We start from the raw sequence: 24,615 nt of genomic DNA on the forward strand, positions 1-24,615 counted from the left end.
TTTGTTATGTTTATGGGTAGAACCCCCCGGGGGGGTGGGCGAGCTTGTTATTGTGGTCCATTTTCCATGTTTTTCTTGTTTATATGTTGCGACATTATTTACAGGTGATTCAAATTTCTAACCGAATTGAATGGATCGTCCTTAACAACCCAGTTCTTGTAAGTATTCACTAATATTCTTCACTTGTCTTTCTATTCGTCTAACTTGACATAACTCGCTACAAGAGAACAATAAATTCTTGTCCTCAGAAAAAAGAGGACAGAGCGTCTGATTCCGTTGATGACACATTGTTTGGTTTAAATTGAATAGAACGATGACACATTATTATTTGGTTCAAATTGAATTGTTCCTTGCAAATAGAAGGAATATGGGAAATTAATTAAACCTACATGTGGTCCATTTTTAACATCTCTTTCCGCCGATGCCAGTATGACACACATTGTTTGGTTTAAATTGAATAGCATGACGACTGATTATTTGGTTTAAACCGAATAGTCCTTACTTGATTGTTAAAACATTATTGTTAAGACTGCTTGATTTGAACCAAATAATCATATATATATATAGTATAACATTAAATAATTATTATACTATTAACTAATTTTTAATTTATGTAAATTTTCACAAAAATCACAGATTAGAAAGTTATATTATATTTTATATTTTTAAAGTTTTATATTTAAAAAAAATGTTTTGTATATTTATTTTGTATACCCTGCAAAATTATCCGGATATATACGTAAAGAATCATTTGTTATACACTTAAGACATCTAACTTTATAAAATTTATATGAAAATTTTAGAATATGCGTAAAATAGTATGAATTTGGTCCGTAAGTTTTTAAAAAGTTCCATATATATATAGAAGTCTAGAGTTTCAATTAAACTCTAATTGGACGAACTTGTTTTCATCACCACCATTTCATCCAAGGAGGATGAGAGGAGCAAGAAAATTCTGTTCCTCTACACCCAAATCACTCACTTACACAATCATATTTTTGTTTCAATTGATGTACATGTTTCGGACCGGGTTCCTGGATTTTCCATCGGGACAATTACAAATTCGATTATTTGGGTTTGGACCCTCTTTACAATCTAAATCCGTTTAATAACAACAAAATTTTTAACCAAGAATTTAAATTCGAACTCTTCCCTTATCTTAACAAAACAAGATAAGATGAGACAATCACCATAAACTATATAAAAAGGAGCTAGAGGCCTCCTTAGATACATAACTAACCCTTTTCTATACCTCTTAGCATTCTGACTAGAGCGTTGGAGTGTCTTTGCAAGTACCATCTCCTGCCACTCCAAAAGCTCGTCCCATCACCATCAAGATCCGGCCAGTCCCGATCCGATCCCTTTCACAACTCATACGAGCGTCATCTTAAATATTGGCACCGTCTATGGGGACTAGCAAAATCTTGGGGGCATGACGGAGGAATTGGAGGAGCGATCCTCAAGTCATCACCATGAATCCAACCTGCCAAATCTAACGCATAAACCTCGAAACGATATCCCCCCCCCCACCAACCCACGGGAAGATAACCAATGTAGTGTACCGCTAGTCAACCTCTGACAGACAGCAAACCTGAGAAGACGAGATTTTCAAGAATGTCATGGTTTGTAGATATTGCGAACTATAAGGCCATTAGGTTCATCCCAAGGAGTACACAAGACAACAAGTCAGAAAACTTCTGCATGATGCCAAATACTACTTGTGGGATGAACCCTATCTCTTTAGAGGTGCTCAGACGGGATAATCAAGCGTTGTGTCTTAGAGGAGGAAGCCCAGCAGATTCTCTGGCATTGTCACGGTTCTAAATGTGGAGGATATTTTGGAGCGGGTTCTACTGGCCAACCCTCTTCAAGGACTCTCGAAAATTTGTAAGAAACTGTGATAAGTGTCAAAGAGCCAGAAACATTCCTCACAATCATGAAATGCCACAGCAAGAGATCCTGGAGATTGAGTTGTTTGACATCTGGGGATAGACTTCATGAGACCTTTTCCACCTTCATACTCAAACATGTACATTTTGGTAGCCGTGGACTACGTGTCCAAGTGGGTTGAGGCAATAGCGTCACCCACCAATGACACCCGAGTCGTGCTAAAATTCCTACAGAAATATATTTTCAGCAGGTTTGGCGTGCCAAGGACACTGATCAGCAATAGAGGCAGCCACTTCTACAATAAACAGCTGGACTCGATTCTGTAGAGGTATGGAGTCCGTCATAAGGTGGCAACCCCCTACCATCCACAAACAAGTGAACAAGCTGAGGTCTCAAATAGAGAACTCAAAAGGATCTTGGAGAAGACAGTGAGCACCTCCAGGAAAGACTAGACAAGGAAGCTTGATGATACTCTTTGGGCATACATGACAGCTTTTAAGACCCTAATTGGAATGTCTCCTTATCAACTAGTTTATGGTAAAGCATGTCATCTGCTAGTGGAGTTGGAGCACAAAGCATACTGGGCAACGAGATTCCTAAACTTGGATGTCAAGGTTGCAGGAGAGAAAAGATTGCTCCAACTAAATGAATTAGATGAGTTTCGGTATACTACCTATGAGAATGTCAAATTTTACAAGGAAAGGGCAAAGAAAAGGCATGATAGGAAGATAGGTCCCAGAGTTTTCGAGTCTGGCCAAAAGGTTTTACTTTTCAATTCTAGGCTCAAGCTCTTCCCTAGGAAGCTCTAGTCACGATGGCCAGGACCCTTTATGGTCACTGGGGTGTCACCCTATGGTCATGTGGAAATTCAAAACAGATATTTAGATAAAAGATTCATAGTCAATGGTCAGAGAGTAAAATACTACCAAGGAGATGAGATTGAGCAAGGGAACTCCACCCTCTTACTGACATGACAACAGTGGATGTCAAGCTAATGATAGTAAATAAGCGCTTGTTGGGAGGCAACCCAACCATATGTATCCTATAGTTTACGTTCACTTTCTTTTGTTCTGTTTTAGTTTATTCGAGTTTTATTAATATGATGGTATTCTCTATTTATTTTCATAATTTTTCTCATTTTCTTAACATTTGTGATCATGTATAGTAATCAGAATAGAAACAGAAAAGTACAGCAGGACAAACAGAACACCTAGAGATATCCCTGCTGGCGTTGAACTACAGAGAAGGGAAGTCTCACCAACAATTTGACTATTCAACCAAATCTCCTAAACTTCACCCATATCTTATCATATTATATCTTTTTTATCTTCCCCACTATTTCTCCTTCATGACACTCTCGCTGAATTCCCATTATATCTTTACCATATCTCTACAAACTCTATTCATGTCTTTTGACTTTCTCTATCCATAAATCAAAAATTTCCTCTAGCTTTTCCACCAAACCTCCCTTGACTGAATTCACTACTCCCCCACACCTTTATATTTTGCAAACTTCACCCCCTCTCATGCCCACTCCCTCTTCCTCTTTCCTCTTCTCCCCTTGCTTTCTGTCTCTTACTCTCCTTCTCTCTTTGCTTAGGGACGAGTAAAAATTTTTAATTTGGTGTTGAGACGCTCCGCTCTTTGACTATCCATGGTACCAAAGGTTGGGGAACCAACCTCAAGAAAGAGGAAAACTCCCTCAACAGTCGCTTACGAGCTTCACCGGTTTTACATCAAGCCTCATGAGGAACATTACTACAATGTAGTAAGCAAGAAGACGGTTCCGAAAGTAAAATTCGAACTGAAAGTTGACGAATACCCAAAAATTCAAGAGCAAATTTGAATTAGAGGTTGGGAAGTTATGGCCAACCCCGTAACTGAAGTTGGAGCTCTAAAGGCCCGAGAATTTTATGTAAACCTATGGATGACGGACAAATACAAGAAGGATCACCCAAAGTTCAAAACTTGGCGCACCATAGTTCGACGAAAGACCCTACAGTTCGTACCTAAATTGGAGATTATGAACTGGAGAGTTTGAAGACCGAAGATCCTAACTTCGAAGAGGGAGAACCAGGTGAGGAGACAACCTGCAAGATACTCCAATACTTAAATTAACAATAAAATTGATGGTATTATCTAGTACAGAGTTTACCTATTGAGTTCTTTTTTCTTTTATCCCTGTATTTTGTATTTCAGGAATGCCATTTTTCCAACATTTACTACTTTATGTCGTATTCTTATTCCACGATCTGACGGTTTCGTAATTTAACGGTGTAGCCGTTGTGTCGTACATGACGTCACCTTGTAACGTAAGGTAACTTTTTTGACAGAATAGTTAGGCCCGTAGCTTTAAAAGTAACTTTTTTGAGCTTTTAACTTATAAAAAGTAGTAGTATATTAATGTCTAGTGCAATTTTCAAAACCAAATTGAAGCTTTCTAAGAAGCTATTTAGGAGCTTATAGAGAAGTTAAAAAATGACTTTACTACTACTTTTTATCACATTTCTATAAAATAAGCACTTTTAGAATTAAAAACTTAAATACAAAATAACTTATTTATAAGCTACTTTTAATACAACCATTTATTATTTAAGCTATTTTTTTCAAAAGGAGCTTAATTAAGCTGTTTATCCAAACTAGATCAGGCAGTTTGGCTAAACTTCTTAAATAAGTTCTTTTGAAAAAGGAGCTTAAAATATAAAGACTTTTATTAATAACAACTTTTAAATAAGTTATTTTGTGTTTGAAAAGTTATTATAGAAGTCCTTGTATTAAAGTTGTGCATAATAGGAGTGATAAAATAATTTTTGAAAATAGGAGAAGTCACATTTTTTAACTTCTTCAAAAGCTCTTAAATAACTTTTTGAAAAGTTAAAAATTTATCTAAAAAATTGTACCAAACATTATTAATGTAACTTTTTATAAGTCAAAAGTAAAAAAAAAAAATTTTTAGTGTTTTTCAAATGGACCCAAAATACTACTTATTTTTTCATAAGTCAAAAACTCAAAAAAATTTATTTTTGAAGCTTCCCAAATAAGTCCTAGAAACTTATAGAAAAGTTAAAAAAAATTACTTCTCTCATAATACTACTATTTTTTTATTATATTTCTATAAAATAAACACTTTTAAAATTAAAAATTTAAATAAAAAATAACTTATTTATAAATTATTTTTAATATAATCATTTATTATTTAAATTATTTTATTAAGAAAAACTTAATTAAATTATTTGTTCAAATAGTACTAGTAAGTGTATTTGTGTATATAAAGAGGTTAATATATAGTATATAATTTTGCATTTGAGAAAGTCTTATTCGAATAATTAAATTGTTAAACATATTTAATGTTCAACCTAATATAAGTAATCGCCTAATATAAATATTATCTATCTCTAATAATCAAAAAGCAAGTGACAATACTTAAAAAGCTAAGCTCAAATTTATCTATATTTAATAACCAAAAAATAATTGCCAATACTAAAAAATAATTTAGGACAAAAATTAATACTAATTACTATTTAATTGAATAAATTTCTGAATCTTCAAAGGGTTAAAACCAGATAGTTGATAATGATTTAAGGTTTCTGATCAAAATTGACATTTGAAGCTAGGTTTCCAAATCCCCTTTTCCGTCCTTGTACGAATCTATTATTTTATTATATATTTTTAATTTTATAATTAAAATATGTTACATGTTAATTTTTTATTATAATTAAAATTAATTTTTTTTAAAATTAAAGAATTTTTTCTATTATTTATTAATTTTACAACTAAAATGTGTCACGTGTCACATGTCACTCTCTCATTATAATTAAAATTAAATCATTTTCTCCAAAATTAAGGAGAATTCTTCCTCCCTCCATACTAATTTTATGGCCAAAATATATCACATGTCACTCTCTCGTTGCAATTGAAATCAAATATTTCCCTCCAAAATTAAAGAATTCTCTCCTCTTCTTTCTTCCTTTTCCTCCAAAATGTGCCACGTGTCGATTTTTCATTGCAATTAGAATCAAATCATTTCTTCCAAAATTAAGGAATTCTCCTTTACTTCTTACTAATTTTACAACAAAAATGTGTCACATGTCACTCCTCATTGTAATTGAAATTAAATATTTTCTTCCAAAATTAAGGAGAATTCTTCCATCCTCCATACTAATTTTACAACCAAAATGTGCCACATGTCACTTTCTCATTGCAATTGAAATTAAATCTTTCCCTCCAAAATTAAAGAATTCTCTCCTCTCCTTCTTCCTTTCTCTATCTCTCTTATTCCCTCAACCATTTTATCTATTTTATATATCATTATCAATATCAATGATTAATTACTAATTTGACAATCAAAATGTGCAACATGATATTCTTTAATGGTATTAAAATTAAAATTAAAATATTAAAATTGAAAATAAAATATACATATATTATGTTATGTATCATATATTACTATCTAATTTAATAATCAAATGCTTCACATGACACTCTCTTATTAAAATTGAGAGAAAATATTTTTTTCCAAAATTAATAAACTCCCTTCCTAAATTCTCCCATCTACTTCTACCATTTTTTCTATTTCTCTCTACTATTTTCACTCTATATATAATTTATATTTTATATTAGTAATTTGACAAATCAAAATATGTCATATGATATTTTTTTATTATAAATAAAATAATTTTTTTTCAAAATTAACAAACTCTCATTCTCACTTTTTATTTTTATCTTTCTCTGTCTTTTTTTTTTCATTTTCTATTTTTTTCTACTTTTAGTTTTACAGAAAACAAAATTAACAAAATAATATAATTTAAATAAAAATTAATTTTTTTATATAAAAATAATAACTAAAAATTTTGTTATTTGATTTTTTAACTACATGAATTTTGGTCTTTTTAGTTAGAAATTTTTGTCAACTTACGATTTTTTAAAAAAAAAAATAATTTAATTTTATAAATCTTTTATAATACTAGTTATTATTGTACTGTTAGAATAAAGTAGATCATAATTTTAAAAAATTTATATATTCGTAATGTTATTACTGATAAAAATATTAGTTATTATCGTAGTGGGGAAGTGAGCGATTGGCTATTAGTCTATTATGGTGAGGAAAAGTATTTATTATTAACTTTTGGCTCTCATAATCATTTTTCTAGATCCGTCCCGTGTGAACCGAAAAATAGGTCAATCAGAACGAACAAAAAACTGACTGATTTTTAAAAGTGACTCCAAAGTCCAAACCAATGAACGTTTTGTTGATCAGGTTTCAGAGAAAGAAAAAGAAAAGGGGGAAGAGAATTTGAAATTGAAACCCGAACGCCTAAAACACAATGAAATGAATGAATTCACGTATCTAAAATCAAAATGAATTCGCAATAAATCACAATGAATTCGTAGATCTGAAAAACTCAACGGCGTTGCACCCAACCACCGCCATTATTGCCAGCGACAGTTGCAGCGGCGACAGCTTCCATCCCCGTCGTCGCTGGCCCTCTTCATCTTTCTCTCCTCCGTTTAATCCCACTCTCTCTTCCCCTATTCAGCGGCGGCGACGACCTCTTTCATCGCCACCGCCGTCCTCCCTCTTCTTCTTCCCCTCGTGCTCTTCTTCTCTATCTTGTTCTGTGTCTCTCTCTCCTTCCCTTCGTTTCTCTCTCTCTCTCCCTCTTTCCAATCGGCGCATCAGTGGCTATGGCCTTTCACTACCGATGCCATCTCCTTCTCTCTCTCCTTTCTTCCTTCTTTGTTTCCTTTTTCTTCTATTCTCAGCCTGTTGTATGTGTGTGTGGGGCACGGATTTGGTATGCCGGTTTCTTTTGAGCACCGAAACGCCAAAAATTTGTTTGACTTATTGGTACGCCAAGGCATCTACAAATAAAAATTTTACTTTTTATTGGGGTTTATTTGGTAAGCATATTAATAAAGAGAGGTCATATTATAATTTATTAACTTACACCTTTAGTTTTAGTTTTACAGTTTACTCATTAGATGATAGAGTCCTTATAACTGAACCTTATGCTTCTCATCTTCATTTTCTTCTCATCTCCATTTTTGTTTCTCCCAATCTAAAAATAAGATTTAGGATGCTAAATGAAAAGAAACTGAAGTCTTTAACTTTTGAAGCTCTCTTGAATCATGCCCTAACACTCTTCCACAGTTGTGCCGCCATTGTTGGATGAGTCACTGCCAAAAAATAATTTGTCATTCGAAATGGTTGTGTTACTTTCACATGGAGGTATTTAATGAATGTTTTCTATATAGTTACGTGAGAGTAAGGCAGAGAAGGCGCCGCACGGGATGGTGCAGATCTGGGCAAATGAAAATGTCGCCTAGTAGTTGACAATGGGGGAACTATAATGACAGCCGCAGCGCAGATCTAGATTGAGGGTGAAGAGGGAGGTGAAGGCATAACAGGGAATACTTAACTCTAATTAATTTAAATTTATATATTTATAATCTTTGAATATTAACCCACTATATTTCTGATATAACAACAATAACTATGACGAAAATAATATTTTTAAAGTAACCCCACTGACACAAAAGCTATAAAAAATACTAAGTAGCCAATCACATTAAATTACATTTAAGATGATCTTGACCGTTGGACTAAAAAAACATAAAAGATCTAATGACTCCTCGATAAAAACGCGCACCAATAAGCCAAACAAGCTTTTGGCGTTTCAGTGTTCAAAAGACATTGGCGTACTGAATCTGTGCCCGTGTGTGTGGGTGTGATCGTGTGTCTCTGTGTGTGGGCTGAGCGAGTGTGTCTAAATTTTTAAGGTTAAGAGTTAGGATTAATGATAATGTAGTTAATAAGAGTCTAGAATATTGTGGAGTAGGGGTGACAGCAATACCCGAACCCGCGAGTATCTGACCCGTCCCTATCCGGTCGGGGCGGGTTTAAACCCGACCCGCAGCGGGGCCAGTTTGAAGCGTGGTGGGGTGGACGAACTGGGTGGGGCGGGGTCGGATTTAGAGTGACCCGTCCCGGAGTGCATAAGTATATATATGAAATTTAGAAATTAGGATTAGGCCGTCACTCATTTCATTTCCGTTCTCAACCCTAGGCATTTGAAACTCACTTCCTCGCCATCATTCACTTCTACGTCGCTCTTCACCCACTTCGTCGCTCTTCACTCCTTCAGGCTTCAGGCCTTCAGCACTTCTCCAACTCTCCAAGACTGTCAAGGACCACATCCTCTGCTCAGCTGCGCCGGTAAGTCGCCGTCACAGATTGCCCCGATCGTTCGCCGTCGCTCACCAAGACACCAACTCTCCTCATTCATCTCGGTTGCCTCGTCGTTGTTGCTCAGGGAGCTCACGTCGGCGTCGCTCCCACTTCTCGCCATCACTGTCCTCGTTGTCACTATCCTCGCCGACTCACCTTGTCGTCCCTCCTTCTTTCGTCGTCGTCTCTCTGGTGACTAGTAAACGTTGTATATGAATTTCTTGTATCTATGAGATTTGAGGGAATCTGTAGGTTCAAAGTATTTAGCATTTATAGAATAAATGTTTCATGTATGCTGTGTGAAGTGCTTTGAATAAATGATAGTGTAAATAACCTTGGATTACTATTGAGTACTTCAGTTGCATATTCTATGGTTTTAGTTTGCTGCTTTTTTTGTGCGAGATAGTATAAATATGTTCTGTTCTTGCTGTATTGTTCTCTTTGTAGCAGAATGGATCCATAATTGATCCTTTTATGTGTTGTTTTACAAAATGTGATTGAGTACTATTGAGTACTTCAAAAACTGTGATTGAGCCGTTCGGGAGGACATTAAACCATTTGATTGCTGGTCTAGCCAGGATTACTGGGAATTTCCTGAATCAGACCGCATTGGTGGCTCCTTCCAGGTTCATCCTAGCTTTGAAGGCCATCAGGTATTCTTGGGGAGTCTTTTGTACCGTCATATTTCATGTCGGTTGGCTTGTCAAAGCCTTTTGGTTGTTTGGCCCTTAGGATCTTATCTGTGAACGGGGTGGCTCCTATTATGACGTGTTCGCTCTTTGTCCGTTTGGGATCTCGGCGGTACCTCCTGTCCTCCTCGTGTCATCGGCGTTCTAGTTTGCAGGAGGCGCTGCGATTTCGGTGTTTGCTATGACGTCGGTCAGCTGATTTTCTATTCCAGGTTTCTCGCTGTGATCGGCTACAAGAGGTTGCTTGACTCGTATGTTCTGGCTGGTACCACTCTTTGAAAGCGATCCTGCCTTCTTGGGTTTATATCCTTTCGAATAGTTCATGAATTATTTGGATGGCCTTTTCTCTTAGGCCGTCGGTACTTTTGGAAATCCGGTCTTCTTGTGCTCGCTGTCCCTCAGAGATTGATTGGTGGTGAACTGCACTGGTTACTTTTCCGTGGGTTAGTAGGGTGGTATCGTTTTGTGTTTTACACGTCGGATTTGGTGGGCAGGTTCATGGTGATGACTCGAGAATCGCTCCTCGAATTCCTCCGTCATGCCATTAAGGTTTGGCTAGTCCCCATAGACAGCGCCAGTGTACAAGATATTTCTCTTACGGGTTATGAGAGGGATCAGGATCTGACCGGTCTTGACGATGATGGATCGGATTTCTGGAGTAGCGGAAGGTGGTACCTGTAAAAACACTCCAACGCTTAAGTCAGAATGGATATGAGAAGTATATGTAAGAGTTAGGAATGTGTATCATACCTAAGGGCTCCCTTATATTGTTTGCAGTTGTTATCTTATCTTGTTAGTTAAAATAAGGAAGGCATTTCAATTTGAATATTGGTTTAGGCAGTTATGTTTCCTGGGCCAGTTTGAGCCGCAATGATGACCTGAGTCCGGGTATCTGAGTTGTGTTGATTTGAGGGAGAGGAGATCCCGGAACCGGGTCTGAAACAGAAGTTAACCTCTTTAAATTAAATCTACTCCAAAACTATGAATTTCACATGACCAAAAAATTTATGGCCACAAAGGATTGTGTGTACATTTATTAATATTACTTTGTTGCAATTGATCACATAAAAAACATTGCTATTTGTTAATGTTAGGGGACCACTGTTATTTCCGAACTGGGTCATTGTCAAAGTACTAAAGGCACACCATGAGTGTCTAGCATCTCGAGAAGCTAATTTATAAATAACCCCAAATTTTCAATAATTCTCAAACCCAAACAAGAACTACTACTTGAGTATATATATAGAGTATTCTTCATTATTTATAACCATAATCATGTTCAACTTCTTAGTTGTAATCTACACTTACCTTAAATGGGTATTTGAATTCCTTCTATATTATCCCTTCTACAAGCTCTACGATTCCCATTATAACTATCTTCCCATAATTGGAGGAGATCCTAGTGTATGTCACCACCATGGCTCAGAGGAACATGTTGATTGTGCTGCGTGTCTATGCAACATTGGAGAAGGAGAAGAGATTACAGTGCTGAGGTGTGACCATATCTTCCACAAAAACTGTTTGGATCGATGGGTTGTTAGTTTTAATAACGCTACTTGCCCTCTTTGCAGACAATTCATGCGTCCAAGAAGGACTATCACAGAGCTTGGAGCTGATGTTCTATTCTTTGAGTTTTGTTCAATCCGCAACAGTGACCGTGAGACTTGGTGGATACGGTGACTGCAAATGAGAGAGGAAATGAGCAAACAGTATACGAAAGCATGTGGTTTGCAGAATGATTTTACTAAGAATTTGAGATTTCTAAAAATGTTAAAGTGTCCTGCAAATCACACTTGATTATTTGGACATCATTTAAAAGTTAAAGTCAATTGAACATTTAGGTGATGTTTGTTTTAAAAGTTAGTATTACATAATAGAGATTGGAAAGATATTATTTTAATACGAGTTAGTTAAGTTAAATTTAGTTAGTTGTAGATATTTTCAAGTTAGTTAAATTTAGTTGCAAGTTACTTGCAAATCTTCCATTTATAGCATATAAGCCTATAAGCCAAGTGTAAAAGGTATGATTCACCAAATTATCAATCTCATTGCAATTTCACAAATATCTGTTTGCCTCTCTTTAATGTTTTCAACTCTCTGTCTAATTTCATATCATTCCTAAATTTTCTTAAGAAACGACCTTTATTAGTTCCAACTGCAATTATCCAAATTTTCTTCTTCATCGAAAATGCTTCCATTTTGTGAATCCAGAGTCTAACAATGGCGACTCAAACCTAATCTGCTCATCCTCAAATCTTCAAATATTTACAAGAAACCCTTCATGCAAGAATTCATAGATCCAAATTTCGAGTTGATCATTCAACCACACCTCCAGTGAATGTTGAGGCATTTGCAGCATTTCTAAATCAACTCTCAAACTTTTAGCTCACATTGGAAGAACTGGAGCAGTTCCAAGTCCAAACATGGATCCATCAAGCTCTCATTTTCTTCGCCCTTCAAAAACCGAGTATTCCTTTATCTTCTGTAATCTTGAATGGCTCTAACACAAATAATTGGTATTGATCAATGCCCTTGGCTCTGAAATCCAAGAACAAGTTGCAATTTATAGATGAAACCACAAAGAGACCTGATCTAAATGACCTAATATTAGAATTATGGTTTAGGCTAATTAAATTTCATAATATAATTGTGTTGAAACATCCTCCTATGGATCGTGGCTATGGGACGTATATATAGCAAATACATATCAGAAGGATATGTGGTCAGATTTTCAAGGGGCTTGAAGGATTAGTTTGCTACTGTGAGATCTCAGAGCATGGTCATACATCGTCTTCACTCCATTTTTCATTAATTACTCAACAAAAAGAAGTTACTTGGCTCTCAACATAACAAAGAATACTCTTCCACTCCTCCAATTAAACTCCAACCTAACACAAACGCTAGAAGATACACACGCACGCACAGAGAGAGAAAGAGAGAGAGAGTCTCTTCTTTCTTTTTTTTTTTTTTATGCAATGAATGTCTGTATTCAATGTATAATGTATTATTTTAGAAAAATATGTATGTGAATGTTTTTCAAGAAAAAGGCCAAATAATCTGAACTAATTGTGACAAGAGTGGACACATGTACAATTGGCATTTGCTACCGAAAGCATGGTATACCGCCATGTCGCATGGAGAGGTATGGTGGTGCTTCAGCACTCAATCTTGCAGCCACTTATGACAAGAATACTGAAACAAAGCCAGAGTCATAGGAATGAAGCACCAGCATTGGAGTTCACCCGAGAAGTAAGCTTTACTTGCCCTTCTTCAGCACCAAGAGATACAACACATTCATAGGACCCACCAAATATTTTTAAAATCAAACATATTGGCCATAAGTAGTGACGAAGCAGGAAATCTAATTGGGTAATTGACACTGGTGTTACTGAGTATGTATTACATTGACTCCAAGATTTTATCACGTACTTTCATCCCATGTCTATTTTAATGAAGATTTTATTATTGTTATAATGTAAAAATATTTCATTTTGATTATTGGACGATAAATTGTAGGATTTGATATTCATATATTATAAGAGTGTTACTTTTATTTAAAGTGTGACCAAACAAATAAGTTATACTTTTTAAACAAAGATCATCATAAAAAAATATTTTTGACATTTTCATTAAAGTAGTTGTCCTTCCATATACCTAGTATAATCATCAAATTGTATAATGGTTCTTTCACCTTTAGCAATATGATAGGAACCAAAAGTTTGATTTTGATTTATTGCTAAGAATTTTGTTTTAGGTTGATACACATGGATCATTTTGGGCCATTCAGTGTAATTTCTACATGACACAAATATTTTCATAATAGTAGATAATATATGAAATATAAGTCAAAAGTTTTTATTCGTAGATAGAATTAGATTAGATATAGTTAAAATTTTGATTTGATCTGCACTAAAATTATTGAAATCAGATCAGATCAAATTTAATATTCGTATTTTTGAAATTTTGATCTAATCCACACATTTGTGAATAAAATCAGATCGAATATGAGATATATTCAAAAAAAATAATATGAAAAATTAATAGAAAATCAACAAAAATTAATAGAAGTTACGTTCCTTTTGTCCATGCTAACTCACCTATGGTATATTAAGTCAGCTCTACATTTGAAGCTTAGGTAAAAGACTCAGGTTCCTTTTGGTATTTTACATGATACACTGCAAACGACAAATAATAATAATAATGAACGGTTCAAATGTTCAATAGTTAATACTCTTCAACAAGAGGAGCACCCTAAATGTTATTATATTTTAATAGTACTTTTGTGTGACTTAACAGAGAAAAAGAAAAGAAACAAACAAATAAGGACCCTTAGCTACTGCATCAAGTTGAAGAGAATATTGCAACGCTTGGGGCTGTAATCATTTTGAATATGCATTCTTGAACGCGCCTACCTTAGTCATGAAACTATCACATTCGTCTTTTTTAGACCAAGTTCAATTAAACCCCCTAAATTCTACTAATGAGCTTTTGCATTTTATCAATCAAATCATCTTCTGCTTCATTCTTTATATCTGAAATCCGCTGAATAGCGAAAAATATATTCCTAGAATGAGTCTCATATATCACTTTCTTAAAACCAATATCCCAAACTAGTACGACGCCCTCCAAAGAGTAAAAATCTCGGACTGCTGAACATATTTCAATAGTATACATTCTCTAAGAGTAATGTTAAAGAAATAATAATTTAAAATTGTTTTACTTAATTTTATATTTATAATTTTGTATATATAATATTTATAATTGTATATTTATTACACGTAATCTTAGGCATTTATTCCAACGGTAATTAACAAAGCAAACAAAAAACAAAGAAAACACAAATTATAACTATCTCTAACTTTCAAACTTTGACCCTAAACGTTTTATTTTAATAATTACTAATTGTAGACCAAGGAAATGACAAAGAAGTCACTCCCATTTGCACATAATTTGATGAGTGTGCCTAAAATCATAAGTTATCACCACACTTCCATCCATTCTCTTCAAAACAAAGCTTTCCACAAGTACAAAGCAACCAAAATCTTCCCACCTCTGAGCCCCTTCAAATTTCTCTTCTCTAGTTACCCTCACTTGCTTATTATTATTATTATTATTATTATTATTATTATTATTATTATTATTATTATTATTATTATTATTATTATTATTATTATTATTATTATTATTATTAAAACCAAACCAACCACCTCTTTCTTGCTCCCATTTCATTCTCTCAACAATAACCAAACTCAATCCAACGCTAACTCCTCCTCCTACATTATCCAAACTCTTAAACCAAAGCACACCATCATCAACATTCCCTTCATCCCAAAAAGCTTGCTTTCCATCCACCATTGCCAATTCTGTTTCAACAACAACATCCACAAACACTTCATTTCTTCCCTCACTACCAATACTACTATTTTTCTTTGAGAAAATTTTCTCCCATCTTTGCTCAAGTGTCATTTCATAAAAAACGGATCCTTTCATCTGGTCCTTGAGTTTCATTCCTTCCTTCACAAACATAAATGGGCAATACCACTTCCCAATTACCACTGAATCAGAACGATCATTAGATAATGGGAAATTTATTTGTTGGTAATAATTGGCCACGCAAGGAATGGTTTATGCCAAGAGCTTCATCCAAAGTGTAATTGTGTGGAGTCTTGGCACAAAGCCTCCAACTTTTTCTCCTTAAAAACAAAGGAGGAAAGGCATCTTCAGCAACTGGCTTTGCATAAAACCCGCAACGGGTTTTAATTATCTCAAATTGCTGATATTCGTTGAAGGGATCCAAAGGTCTTGGTTTAACATCTTTGACACACTTGCAAAATAAACAATTTTTCATGTCCTCTTGCTTAGAACTTGTGCATGCTTCCCTGCATTCCAATTCAAACGTAACATACTATTTCATAGGCATCAATATCAATAGTCACCAAAGTATTAAGAATATATAACAAATAAATAACAACCATTGCTAGCTGCATATAAAAATCAATAATTAAAATCAGTTACTATATATTAAAATACAAAATACACATTTAAAATAAATTAAATAATACATTTTTTTTATACAAAGTAGATTTAGACCTGACACTATGTGTGAAAATTTAATATTATAAATATTTTGTACATAATCGATAACAAATGATAATCGAGGATTTTGTTTTATAGTATAATACAATGATATAGCACGATGAAAACTAATTCTAACAATATGTTATATAGAGAGAGAGAGTAAATAGTAATTTTTGACAATGAAAGATTAAGGCGCTGACAATATATTGGCCATGATTAATTTAAATAAATTTTATAATTATAAAAGATTTATTTTGTTTGACAATTTCATTGGATCTGGCTTTATTTTTAGGTTAAGGTATGAACAGTTATATTGTTTTCGGAATTATAATCATTTCAGAGCCCAAGAGTATCTGATTTGCACCACCATTCTAGTTGTGAACGAGGTGCTAGAAGCTTAGACTCGGAATGTTCTCTTCTAGTGCATTTCCACTCATGTCCATTCCTGTCATGGCTTGCAAGTGAGCCTTTTATTACATTTTGTTATTGTTAGTTTTGTTGTTTCTAGGAGTAGTATCTGAGATTTTTCTTTTGAAAAAAAATGTGGATGTTTTTACATATTGAGTTAGGAAGTTAAGCTTGTTCTGCTTCCACATGAGATAATTGTAATCTTGTTAGCACTATTATCTTTCCTGTTTTGAGAGCTAAAGTTCTTGAGATCATTTTATTCTTATATATGCCAATAATATAAATTTGCAGATTTTGTCGAGATATTTATTGGTGAACAGGGGCATTTAATTCAAACTTGCTGGGGATACATGCATCAAACCAAGTCTATTATGGTCGATCTTTCAACTTCTGCCTAAGGTTTATGATAAGAAACTTGTTCATTTCCTGGGTTGATGTTCTTTTTCCATCTCCCGATGCACATCAATACCTGACTTCTCAGAATCAGGAGTAGTTTAATTAAGTGTCTGTTTGTAAGTCTCTAGACTTCAAAAGTGAAAAGTATCCTCTATTTTTTGTTCTGATGTGCTTTCAACCAAGTATCCTAATAATCTTCAGCAAATTGTTGAGATTCATTGGCAAACATCAATATATGTTTTTAAAATGCTGGTTGAACTTTTTAATATGTATTTTAATTAGAACTTCATTAGTTATTATGGTGTTATCTCTTTTTTAAATCTGATTGTGTACACATTTATTTAATAAATAAAATAACTACACATTTCTTTTTTGTATTTTTATTGCAAAAACAACTCTTATTTTTAGCCAAAAAGACAACCTTTCAATGATTGCATATCTAGTTTAGAGGCAACACTTTTAATAGGTTGCAAAATAAATAGGCAATATTTCAATGTATTGTATATTTTAAACAATAGGCAACACTTCAATTTGTTGCATACTCAAAAGAAGAGGCAATGCTTTTTGCTAGAAGTTGAAGCATGACAGCTAAAAATATAGGTGTAAAGTGGCGCCTAAAACACAGTTTAAAAGTGTTGTCTATTTTAAAGAATAAGCAACGCTTTTAAAGAGTTGTCTTCGAAAACGTTGCCTTTGAAGCAAAAAAGCGTTGCCTCAACTTAAGGCAACGGCCGTTTCTGCAAGGCCCCCAAAAGATGTTGCCTCAAGTCCCAAAACGTTGTTATAAATCAAAGACAGCCTTTTATCAATCTTTAGGCAAATACATTTTAAATGTTGTCTCAATTCCAAAATATTGCAGTAAAAAATGACATCATTTCTATGTTCATGTGGCATCAACCAGACACCTCACTGTAGATAATGAAAAATATTAGTAATTTCATTTTATTTTGCACTATCCATACATGGAAGGACATAAAGTCTCCACTGTTTGTTATTGATAAAGATCTAATTAGTACTCTTTTTATTTTCTTCAAATACTTAATTGTCACTTTATTCTTAAAAAAAAATTCTAAAATCTATAAAAATTACAACTTACTTATGTAGCAATAGAGTAATAAATGAGATATCAATCCTAGTCATGGTAAAAACTTGCATATCAAATTTTATATTGATAAAATAGATACATAGTAACTGATTTTAGTGACTAATTTTAATGTAGACATAATATTTTTTGTAAATTTAGTAAAACTAATTTTATGAAAAAAAAATAAATATTGAAAAGAGAAAAATACTCCTTAGTAATCGAGGTTCGCCTATAAATTAGTAATCTCATGTTATTTGTGATTTATGTAACACAACGCCTATAAATTAAACTTTTTCATTTTATTTTTCATCAATTCAATCTAATAAGAACAATATAAACATTTTTGTTTCTTTGAGAGAGATTTTTCTGAGATTTTTCTTTGAGATTTTTTTTTTTTAGAGATTTTTTTTATATATTTAAAAAGATCGAAAAGTAAATTTTTCTTTTATCAAGAGAGAGAGTATTTATAATCTCTTTATGATAGAAAAAACTTATAATTCTTAAAGATAGTTATTTAGTTATTTTTTATACTTTATACAGGTATCTAATTTTTTATATTTATATTTTAACTGCATTATTTGTCTTATACCTAACATATTTTAACAACTAAAAATAATTCAATGATATTATTACTAGTTAGTAGAAAAAATTATAATAATTAAGTTGCTAAAGAATTAAGATTTAATATGTAATGAAGTATAATTAAGCGTATATGTACGATAAATAAATAAGTTTTTCATTTTTTGAATTTAGATTTTTATTTGATGTTGAGAAAAAAAATATTTATTCTACATTGAGAAAAAAAATAAGAAAGTGTTACTGTGCAACACTGTGAAAATACAAAATTTTAAAGAATATTTATTGTACGTACATTGAGAAATGCATAGAATAAGAATTTTATTTTATAAATAAGAGGGGCTTTACTTCTCTTCATTTGTGCCAATATGATTTTTTTAACAAAATTTATTACTCTGTTTTTAAGATAAATTTTTGGTGTAAAATAATGTCGTGTTTCCGGTTTTTAGTTTTTTTTTTTTTTTTATTTTAACCTATCATCTTCAAAGGTAAGAAGAGTCCAATGTTAGGATTCTATGCTTGTTATATGCTTTATTTGTCTAAATAGAATAAATTGCAACTTTCAACTGGAGGACTATTAGGATGATGCATTGTGAGCCAACACAACGCTTGAAATACTCTCATGGAAAGAATTCGGTTCACCCACGTACTTCTTTTTCTAAAATGTCTAGATTTTGAAAATATCAAAAAGACTTAAATGAATTTTTAAATCTTTGAGAATTTAAATGACTGACTTATTTATCATTTTTTTATAATTTAAAATTTTTTTAAACTGTTAAGACAAAATTAACCTTATCCAGATTATTGTCTCCCTTTATATTAAATTTTAAGCACATACGATCTATGTACAATAATTAATGAATAGGGGTATGAGTGAAAACAATAAAACATTTTTCAACCAATCAAACGATTTATATTTTTGTTAAAGCTTTTAGATAAAAAAGAATAACTTATATGGTTAGTCTGAAAGAGTAATTAATTAATTTCAACTAAGTAAACTTCTGATGAAAACAAAACTAGCATACCCTTGATGTTTTCCTTTCCTCCGAATAACATAGTAGCGATTGGAAGACAATGATTGATTAAGAACTGGAATGAAAATAACCTTGTCAAGATCAATTGTGACATCTTCTCCATGGCTTTCAATATAAGTAACTGTCAAGTTCTTGTCCTGAGGAAAAGGCAGGTGGCTTATGCAATTGTTCTTCCACAAACCAAAACAACAATATGATTGTGCTGCTTCATCTTGAAGAACAAGGTAACCTGAATTTGGACCCTCAGGGTCAGGGAGTGACCCCGAAAGAGCATTAGGGTCTTTCTTATAGTGTGAAAGATGCCTTGTAACATACATCCTTTTTTGGGATAGCTTTTGTGTTTAACTCTTCAACCCTTAGTTCCTATATATATTAGTATGTGTCATTTTTATTTTTCTGAAACGTGTATGTGTTTTATTATTCAATGGTATTTGACATTGGAATATTTAAATGTTGGTAGGCATATTTTTATGTTGACAACATCAGCTGCTATGACTTTTGGGTAAAATAATCAAGACTGACGTGTGTAATTTTTTATATAAAACACGTAAAAACACATAAATAAATATGTACAAAGAGTTTAGAAAAACAACTATACTAAATATACAGTAATATTAGCTACTAAAATTAGTTACTAATATAAAATATATATTAAAATATAAGAATATATTAAAATTAAATTAAATAATATATATATATTTATACATAAATATATTAATGATTAATTTTAGTATATTATTTTGACATACAAATAATTTTTCTTTTTAAAAAATATTATTAAAATATAAATTATGTAAATTTATAGTTTATATTAATGAATTGAATGTTTTATGCTTTATTCATGCTTATTTGAGTTATTATTGCCAAATTTTTATAGTTGATTGTCATAGTTTTTGCTATTTCTTGCAATTTATGAAGTTTTATATCTATACACGTCAAATGTTTGATAAAATGTTTGGACTAGTTATGAAATAGATTTTTGCATTCTTGGCTTCGGTTGAAAATTTAGGTGATCTTGAGTCATTATTGTTCAAATTGATTGATAATTTTTTAGAGATATTAATTAATCTTATTTTTGCTAATGTTAATCTTTTACTAATTCAATTAGTTAGTTGGTTAGGACTGTGAATTAAGATTAATTATTAAGTCTAATTGACTTTTCTCAATTTATAGAGGTTGACGAATTGGGTTTATTTTTTATAATTATCATATTAGTAATAAAGATTAATTAAGTCTAATTGACTTTTTTCAATTTATAAACCATATGGGATTAAACTCCTGGTTATTAATTTAAATTTGTGACATTTAAACTAAACTTTAAATAATGTTAAATTCTGATTTATAGCTACAATGAAATTCGAACTTTAAACTTGTGAATTTTCTAAATCGATATTTAGTGCTCGTCAAATCTCAAGAAACATATTCTATTATTAAAAACTTTGAATTCTAACTCATTGAAGGCATAGAAACTTTAACATTCAGTGGTTCCATGGTTCCAAAGCCAAAAGAATAAAAGGGAAAGAAAACATTCTTTAAAAAAAAAAACAAAAGAAAAAAATTGAGTTAAAATTAAAAAAAGAAAAAACTTAAACATGAATATAAATAGGAACACATTGAGTCCATTCTACTCCTGTAATGGGTGCGTTATGCACTTCTTACTCAATGATTAACAAATTTGCTGGTTTAGTTTCCACTTAATGTATTATGCATCCCAATAACTCATTATTTACCTATGTATTGCTATGGCATGGTCCTTTTCATTGCTTTACTTGAAAATCCAGCCTTAACTAAAACAAGAAGCATCTATCTCAGAGAGAAAACTTTGGTGTTTTCTTTTTTAATATTTTCATTTCCTTCCAAGCAAACAATATACTCTAATACATAAACAAAAAACAAGTAATATCAAATCTTGCACTGCCATGAGTAATTATTATTTCTTCTGAGATGCATGCCATGCCAATCAGATCGATTAATTAAGAATCAAGATTAGCTTTTTCATACACCCATATATTGGAAATCACAGATTTCTATTCGCATAAATAATCATAATTCAAGCAGTGCAAAGAGTGTTTGATCTATTTATTTTTTTATGGTTTAAAAGTCACTGCCATTTAAATCATTTGAGTTGAATATAAGTTGAGGTTCAATTTTATGTAAACAAGTATGATATAAAATTATGATTGGATAACAGATAATAGCATTTGTTTTTTCCAACTTCTAACATACATTATGGTTTAAACCCCCAACTAACTTGTTTTCTTTTAAAAGAAAAATACTAAAAAGAGAGAATAACACAGATAAGATCTTGTGTTCCATCCTACTTCTTGCAGTGATCAATCCTTTTTCCTTCTTCTCTCTCAATATTCATTTTCTAAGAAAATCAATATATGTGTCTCTGGTTTAAGCAGATGACTCTTCTTAATAACGCTAAACTATTGTCCCTGGGAAAATGTATCAGATTATGAACTTGTAGTGAAAAATCAGAGGAAAAAAATGACCAATTATATTGAAAGTATCCATCATACATAGTTGATTATGATTATATATATATATATATATATATATATATATATATATATATATATATATATATATATATATATATAGTAGTAATCCACACATTTTATCTACAAGTGTGATTAGAATAGACTAATGTCCCTTTGGGATTTAAGACATTATTGACTTATAGTAGATAGTATTGAGTTACAGCTTGAGAATGCATCACAGGTTTCAATAAAATTATCTGGACTAATTGGATATGTGACATATAACCCCGTTAGTTAGGAATAATTAAGGTTTCTGTGGTTCTAACCTCTAAGGACTAGAACCGTAAGAGCAGCAGTTTCTGATCCAGAAGATCCTACGTTATCTTTGGTGTTTTGAGTAGAATCAACAAAGAGATTGACTTACGCGTGCTTCACCCTCTCCCAAATTGATCTAGTCCGTTCGGATGTTTGATCTGAAGCCTTAACTACTGCTAATTACTGTTTCTACGTTCGATTGTCATTACTTGTTTATGTGCCTACAACAAACAGCAACTATCAATTTATTCGCCTGACTAAGATCTGCAGGATAACCATAGATTGTTCAATCTGGCAATCCTCGTGGGATTCGACCCTCACTCACTTGAGATATTACTACCCGGAGATTGTTTGTGATTGACAAACTAACGGTTATCTTGTTCCTTAAATTAGGTACTTTTTACTAGCTTTCTTTTAATTTTTTTCTTATTAAATTTTCAAAAACTTCAAAAAAAAATTTAAAAATATTTTTATCTTGTTCTTTTGTTTACGTGTCAAAGTTTTAAATTTGGTATCTTTTTGGTGTTTGTTCTTTTCTTGAGTGTGTTGAGAAATATTCTTATTTTTCTTTTTTGGTAGTCAAATTGTTCTTACTATTTTTCTTGTTTAATTTTTAAATTTTTAAGTTTGGTGTCTTTTGATGTTTTTCTTTAAATTTTTCGAAAATTTGAGTCTTAGATCTTTAAATTTTTAAGTTTAGTGTCCTTTAGTGTTGTCCTTTTTATTTTCGAAAATTTAGTATCTTTAATTTCAAAAATTTTTTAAATTGGTGTCTTTTAGTGTTTTTCCTTTTTAGTCTTTCGAAATCTCTTCCACTTAATTTCAAAATTTTAAATTTGGTATCTTATTGCATTGGTAGTCTTGTTCTTCATACTTATCTTTTCTTGCAATTTCTATCTTATCTTTTCTTTCTTTAATTTTCAAAATTTTACTAGCTCATATTTTTTTTAAATTCAATTTTCAAAATTTTAGTATCTTGTTAGTTTCTCTTTCTTTTGAATTTTAATCTTTAAAATCTTTAAAATTCTAGAATCTTATATTATATTTTCTCTCTCTTTTGATTTTCTCTAAAAAAAGGAAAAAAAATTTCAATTTTCAAAACTTTTTCTTGATTTTCTCTCTCTAATTTCAAAACTTTTTAAAATAAAATATTTTCTCTTTAAATTTTTAAAATCTTATCTTATCTTATTTGACTTTTTCTTTTCACATTTAATCTTTCAAATTTTTTATTAACTTTTTCTTTTTCAATCTTCGAAAAAAAACTTTTAAATTAAATCTTTTATTTTATTTTCAAATCTTTTTAGTTAATTACTTGCTTTATCTTATTTTAATTATTTAGTATCTTTTTTATTCTTCCCTCTCTCCTAATTTTCAAAAATCTCCTACCTCCTTCTTTCTCTTCTTTTTCAAAAATCTTCTTCCTCTTTCTCTATCTTTAATTTCGAAAATCTTCTTTTCTTCCCTTTGTGTTTTCAAAAACTTCTTCTTTTTAAATAAAATACATCTTTTCTTTTTTTCTTTACCCATCTCTCTAACAAAGGACCTCTATACTCTAACATAGAGAATCCTTTCTTCTTCTTTTCTTGGTTTCTTTTTTCTTGTTTATGAACCGGAGTAGGAATAAAGAACCTCTTTTTGATCCGGATCCTAAACCTGAAAGGACTTTGAGAAGGCGTCTGCAACAAGCTCAGGCTAGCAGATCCGTAAGGAATCTAACAGAACCTCTAGAACAAGAGGCAGAAGAAACAACAATGGCAGCTAATCTAGACAATGGAGGTGACGCAAGAAAGGTCCTAGGATCTTACACTGCACCCAACTCTGACTTCTATGTGTGCAGCATCTCCATTCCTACCATTGGGGCAAATAAATTTGAGTTGAAGCCTCAATTGGTCACTTTGGTTCAACAGAACTGCCAGTTTCATGGACTTCCACAGGAAGATCCAAACAAGTTCCTATCTAACTTTCTGCAAATATGTGACACTGTCAAGACTAATGGAGTAAATCTAGAAGTCTACAAGCTCATGCTCTTTCCCTTTGTAATAAGAGACAGAGCAAGGTTATGGCTGGATTCTCAGCCTAAAGAAAGCCTGGACAGTTGGGAGAAAGTGGTCAATGGATTCTTGACCAAGTTCTTCCCACCTCAAAAGCTGAGCAAGCTTAGGGTGGAAGTACAAACCTTCAGACAAAAAGAAGGTCAATCCCTCTATGAAGCTTGGGAAAGATACAAGCAACTGATCAGGAGGTGTCCTTCTGACATGATTTTAGAATGGACCATGTTAGACATATTCTATGATAGTCTATTTGAGATGTCCAAGATGGCATTATACCACTCTGCAGGTGGATCCCTCCATTTGAAGAAAATTCCTGAAGAGGCACAAGAGCTTATTGATATGGCTGCTAACAACCAGTACTAATACACTTCTGAAAGAAA

General features: G+C 32.3%; 1 long non-coding RNA gene and 1 pseudogene across 1 annotated transcript; one reads left to right on the forward strand and one right to left on the reverse strand.

Moving 5' to 3' along the window:
* Positions 1–11,072: 11,072 nt before the first annotated feature.
* LOC112799856 (uncharacterized) lies at positions 11,073–11,727 on the forward strand. The gene is made up of 2 exons (XR_003201242.3): positions 11,073–11,300; positions 11,379–11,727. It is a non-coding gene; the product is annotated as an uncharacterized lncRNA (long non-coding RNA).
* Positions 11,728–14,594: 2,867 nt separating this feature from the next.
* On the reverse strand, positions 14,595–19,705 carry LOC112803986 (uncharacterized; annotated as a pseudogene).
* Between the last annotated feature and the right edge of the window lie 4,910 nt (positions 19,706–24,615).

Source organism: Arachis hypogaea, chromosome 5 (genome assembly GCF_003086295.3).
Source record: "Arachis hypogaea cultivar Tifrunner chromosome 5, arahy.Tifrunner.gnm2.J5K5, whole genome shotgun sequence".
In the NCBI taxonomy this organism is placed as follows: domain Eukaryota; kingdom Viridiplantae; phylum Streptophyta; class Magnoliopsida; order Fabales; family Fabaceae; genus Arachis; species Arachis hypogaea.